Genomic DNA, 6,249 nt, shown 5'->3' with positions numbered 1-6,249 from the left:
TCTATTTCCATAGTGATAACTGCCTCGGAAACCCAAGGAGGGGTCACTATGAGTTGGGATCAACTATATGGCAGTGAGGTATTTTTTGTTGTTGTTAATGCTATTGTTGTTAGATGCTATAGAGTCAGTTCCAGCTAACAGAGACCCCATGTACAACAGAACAAAACATTGCCTAGTCCTGTGTTATCCTTGCAATCTTTGCTATGCTTGAATCCACTGTTGCAGCAAGGTGTCAAGCCATCTTTTTGATGCTCTTCCCCTTTTTCACTGACCCTCTACTTTACCAACATGATATCCTTGTCCATAGACAGGTCTGTCCTGGCAGCACAACCAAAATCCATGAGATGAAGTAGTTTGGCCATTTGGCCATTCTCACTACTAAGGAGTATTCTGACTATACTTCCTCTAAGACAGATTTTTCCATTCTTCTGGCAATCCATGGTATTTTCAGTGTTGTTTTCCATCACAATAATCCAAACACATAAATTCTGCTGTTATTATATGGCTTAAATATGAAGAATAATTTATTTTTTTTTCTTTTTTAAGGTGAGTCTTTTTTATAGGAGGCTATATTTTATGATAATAATTTCCCCCCTTGGTATTTCTTGGTATTGCTATGCTTGCTTGGACATTTAGACATTAGGCCAACACACTTCAAAACAATGATGCTTCAGGATAAATGCAGAACTTCAGAACTGAGCTAAATTTATGCCTCTGTATTTCAAATAGCTCCTGGAAACTCATGACAGAGGCACACATTATTATTATTATTATTATTATTATTATTATATAATTCCCATATTTGCAGCTTTAAAAATATTTCCCCAGAAGATAAAGGAACATGTGATCAGTAGCAAAGTATTAACTAGTAAATTCTCTGGACTTATTGAAGGGGAAACAGGGAAATGAACAATTGCCCCAACTAAGTTTTCTGCAATAGAATCTCAAAGAATTTTGAGGATTGGAGAACAGAGAACGACTTTTCTTCTCTGATCAGACACAAATTGCATTGACTAATAGATCACTGCAGCTCCTCTACAAATAGTATGAAGGGAGAATTGAAGAAATATCTACTTGAGACATGAAAGGAGAAGTCACATTTATTACCACAACACATCACTTCCGAGTTCCCATGTACAGCATAAGAGTGGCTACCTTCCATAGATATCTCCACTAAATAGGCCAAGGGGGGAGTGCTCAGAGGTTTTCCTTGTGACCAAGGGTGGTGTAAACAGATTATATGTCACTACTAACCTAAGGTTGGTGGTTTGAGCCCACCCAGCAGCACCATGGAGGAAATATCTGGGAATTTATTTCCATAAAGTCTTCAGCAAATAAAACTTTATGGAGCAGTTCTATTCTATAACACATGCAAGAAATAAAAACAAGTGAATAATCAAGGAAGACTTCTAGCAGTGGAGATCTTCACTTAGATGGAAATATTGAGGGAAGAATAGTATTGAAAGTTTATCTTAAGAAAATTTACTGAATATACTAGTTGGCAGATACATCAAGAAGCCAGGATTTCAAAGTGAGAAGTGAAGGTTGAAGATAAAAAGTAAGAAGATGAAGATAAAAGGTAACAAAGTGAAGATAAAGAATTGGAAGTTATTGAGCATCCCTTACTCTATTCACTATCCACTTTATACAAATATGGAGTCTAGTACTAGTCAGGGGGGAGCTCTGGTAGCATAGTGGCTAAAGCACTTGACTGCTAACCAGAAGGATGGTGGTTCAAACCCACCAGCCACTCCTCGGAAGGAAGGTTGGGCAATTCTACTTCCATAGTGATACTGCCTCGGAAACCCAAGGAGGGGTCGCTATGAGTCGGGGCCGATTCGATGGCACATAATAACAACAACAACAACAACTAGTCAGGGTTCTCTTGAGAAATAGATATCTTTCCTTCTCCTTCCCTCTCTATGTTGTGGTTGTGGTTAGTTGTACCTGTCAAGTCAATTCAAGCTCATGTTGACACCATAGTAGTTGAACATATATGTATATATATAGAGAGAGAGAGAGAGAGAGAGAAAGAGAGAGAGACAGAGAGACAGAGAGAGATTGAGAGACAGAGAAATCTTAAGGAATTGTCTATATAATTTTGGAAATTGAGAAGTTCAAAATCCATAGGGCAAGTGAGTAGAAGGCTGAAAACTCTGACAGAATTTTTAGGTTCTATCTTAAGGCAGAGTTCTTTCTTCTCCAGAAAATATAAATTTTTGTTTTTAAGTCATTCCACTGATCCGATGAGAACCACTATATTACCAAGAGTAATCTCCTTTATTTAGAGTCCATTGATTGTAAATGTTAATTGCAGCTACAAAATACCTTCACAGCAACACCTAGACAAATGTTTGACTGAACAATTGGGCCAGTCAAGTTGACTCATAAAATTAACCACCAGAAATATTTATAACAAAAACATTGTTGGATAAAAACAGAATTTCAGGAAGAAAGGAGAAGAAATTTCACCAATAAAGAATGCTATGACCTACCCACCTCACTCAGTCTTCTATGCATTTCAAAATGACAGGATTTCATTTATTATGTATACAACCTAAATGTCTGCTTGAGAATTGTCTGTGATGTTTTGGGAGGAGAAGTCTTGTATAATCCACAGAATTTTACGAGAAAGTGGTCAGTATTTAACAATAACGTTCTAAAAACCTATGCTTCTCTTAAGATTATAGCAATTGATTTATGGTCATTAAAATTTTTTCACTTGTTATGTGAGCCAGTCTCTTCATCAGTCAGCAATGAGAAACGTTTATCAAGTGAGATCAATAAGTAAGATCAAAATATGTGACAATGTAATTTACTGACATATGTCATATGAATGTCCAAGAGAGAAGAGACTATACTCAGATGATATATCTGGTGGCTTATTGTAGGTACTCAATTCTTATTTTACAGACTTGTAGAGTTCCCTATGTAGAAATTTTTTCAGTGAACATTCTTTTCCATGTACTCCCACATTAGACACTAGTATTGAGAGCTGGACAATGAATAAGGAAGACCGAAGAAGAGTTGATGCTTTTGAGTTGTGGTGCTGGCAACGAATGCTGAAAGTACCATGGACTGCTAAAAGAACTAACAGATCTGTCCTGGAGGAAGTGCAGCCAGAATGCTCCTTGGAAGCAAGAATGGCCAGACTTCGTCTCATCTATTTTGGTCATGTTGTAAGAAGGGACCATTCCCTGGAGAAGGATGTCATGCTTGGTAGGGTGGAGGGTCGACGAAAGAGGGGGAGGCCTTCAACGAGATGGATTGATACGGTGGCTGCAATGATGGGCTCAAGTATAGCAGGGATTGTGGGGCTGGAGCGGGATCAGGCAGTGTTTCTTTCTGCTGTGCATGGGGTCACTATGAGTCAGAAATGACTCGACGGCACTTAACAATAACAACAATTCAATTCACTGCACAAGAACAGACAAAGGGGATAATATGTCATTTAAAATCAAGAAAGATGTTCACGAGGGTTGTATCCTTTCAACATACTTGTTCAATCTGTATTCTGAACAAATAAGTCCACAAACTGGGCTGTATGAAGAACATAGCATCAGGATTAGAAGAAGAATCATTAAATACTGGCTAAGAAGTCATATCAATTTTGCACCCCAAATATCTCCCAAATCCATTGCCACTTTTACAGCTTCACTGCCATTGTTTCCTTCCATTGTAATTTCCTAAATGCCTGCAATATGCTAAGTACCATGCTAGACCCTGCAGATACAACACTGAGTAGGACAAAGCCTGTCTACAAGAAAGAAGTAATAAAATTACAATACAGTAAAAAAAAAAAAAAAACAGCGATATGCAGATGACACAGCTTTGCTTGTTGAAAGGGAAGAGGACTTGAAGCCCTAACTGATGAAGATCAAAGACTTCAATATGGATTCATCTCAACATAAAGAAAACAAAAATCCTCAGAAATTGACCAATAAACAACATCATAATAAATGGAGAAAAGACTGAAGTTGTAAAGGATTTCATTTTACTTGGATTCACAATCAGTGTCCATGGAAGCTTCAGTTAAAAATCAAATGACATATTGCACTGGTGAGTCTGCTGCAAAAGATCTCTTTAAAGTGTTAAAAAGCAAAAATATCACCCTGAAAACTAAGGTGCACCTGGCCCAATCCTTGGTATTGTCAATTGCCTCATATGCATGTGAAAGCTGGATAATGGATAATGAATAAAGAGACAGAATAAGAATCGATGCCTTTGAATTGCAGTGTAGGTGAAGAATATTAATAAATCTTGGATTGCCAGAAGAACCAACAAATCTGTCTTGGAGGAAGTACTGCCAAAGTGCTCCTTAGAAACAAGGATGACAAGCTTTTGTTTCAGATAATTTGGACATGTTATCAGGAAGGAAAAGTTCCTGGAGAAGGATATCATGCTTAGTACAGTAGAAGGTCCACAAAAAATAGCCAGATTTCAACTAACACTTCTAAGAAGTTTTCAGGCTGTATTTCTTCCAAAACAGTTTTGTTCTCTCTTCTAGTAGTTTATGATAAATTAAATATTCTTTGCCAACACCATAACTCAAAGTCATCAAATCTCCTGTGGTCTTCTCTGCTTATTGTCCAGCTTGCACATGCATATGAGACTGTGGAAAATACTGCTGCTTGGGTCATGTTCACTTTAGTCTTCAAAGTGACATCTTTACTTTTTAACACTTTAAAGAGATCTTTTGCAGCAGATTTAGCAATGCAATACCACATTCAATTTCTTGATTGCTCTTTTCACTGGCATTATGGATCAGAGTAAAATGAACTTCTTGACAAATTCTTCACTTTCAGCCAGCAAGTATCTGAATATCACAGGTTGTTAATGAATCCTCCTCCTGATTAATCTGAATCCTGATGCCTCATTCTTCTCTGTGTAGTCCAATTTCTCAGATTATTTGTTTAGCATACAGACTGAATAAGTATGGTAAAAGGATACAACCTTGGAACATGCTGTTTCTGCTTTTGTTGTTGTTATGTGCCGTTGAGTCATCTCCAACTCATAGTGACCCCTCCTTGGGTTTCCAAAGTAGTATCTCTATGGAAGTAGATTGCCCAATCTTCCTTCTGAGGAGTGGCTGGTGGGTGTGAACCACCAACCTTATGGTTGTCAGTCAAGTGTCTTTGGCACTGTACCACCAGAGCTCTCCCTTGTTCTCTTTGAATGACTGCCTCTTGGTCGGCATAAAGGATCCTCATGAGCATAATTAAATTAAATGTTTTGCATTTGACTGTCTTCACAATGTTATCTGTAATGTGTTATGCTCCACACAGTTGAATACTTTGGCATCATCAATAAAAGACTGGCAAACATCTTTCTGGTATTCTTTGCTTTCAGTCAAGATCCACTTGATGTTAACAATAATATCCCTCATTCTGTATCCTCTTCTGAATCTAGCTTGATTTTCTAACAATATACTGCTGCAACTTTTTCTGAATTGTCTTCGGCAAAATTTTAATTACATGTGATATTTATTAAAGATTGCATTAAAGATTACCAAGTTGGAAACCCCATGAGGCAGTTCTACTTTGTTTTATAAGGTATCTATGAGTTTGAATTGACTAAATGGAAATGAGTTTAGGTTTTGATGTAGTTCATGGATTTGCCTTTCAAACAAGCTCCCAGGTGCTACTGGTTGGTCCTTCCCCAGTCTGTTGAAAAGCAGAATCTGGATTCCTGGGATATTGTTGGAAATGCAGAAGCTGGGCCTTACCTCAGACCCGTTGAATATGAATCTGGATTATAGCAAGGTTCTCAGCTGACTTATCTGTACTTTATAAGGAAGATCAAAGATGATGCCTTTGAGTGTGGTGTTAGCATATAATTCAATATACCATGGACTCTCAGAAGAATGAAGAAATCTGTCTTGGAAGAAGGATAGAACACTCTGTAGAAGTGAGGATGGCAAAACTTCATCTCACCTTCTTCAGAGGGACCAGTCTCTGGAGAAGGACATGATGCTTAGTAAAGTAGAGTCCATGAAAAAGAGGAAGATGCTCTACGAGATGAACTGACACTGTAGCTACAACAATGACCCCAAACATGGAAGAGATTATAAGGGTGCCACAGGACTGGGCTGTATTTCATTCTGTTGTGCTTATGGTCACTATGAGTTGGAACCTACTCAACAGCACCTAACAACAAAAACATACTTAAAAACTCTGGAGTAGTGTGGGAATTATATAGGTAAACAGAGAATATGTTAAAGAACATTAAACACTACTTGTTGTTGTTGTT

The sequence above is a fragment of the Orycteropus afer genome, unplaced genomic scaffold (genome assembly GCF_000298275.1).
Source record: "Orycteropus afer afer isolate SDZICR_OR568_19922 unplaced genomic scaffold, OryAfe1.0 scaffold00935, whole genome shotgun sequence".
In the NCBI taxonomy this organism is placed as follows: domain Eukaryota; kingdom Metazoa; phylum Chordata; class Mammalia; order Tubulidentata; family Orycteropodidae; genus Orycteropus; species Orycteropus afer.
This window is presented reverse-complemented; position numbering follows the sequence as displayed.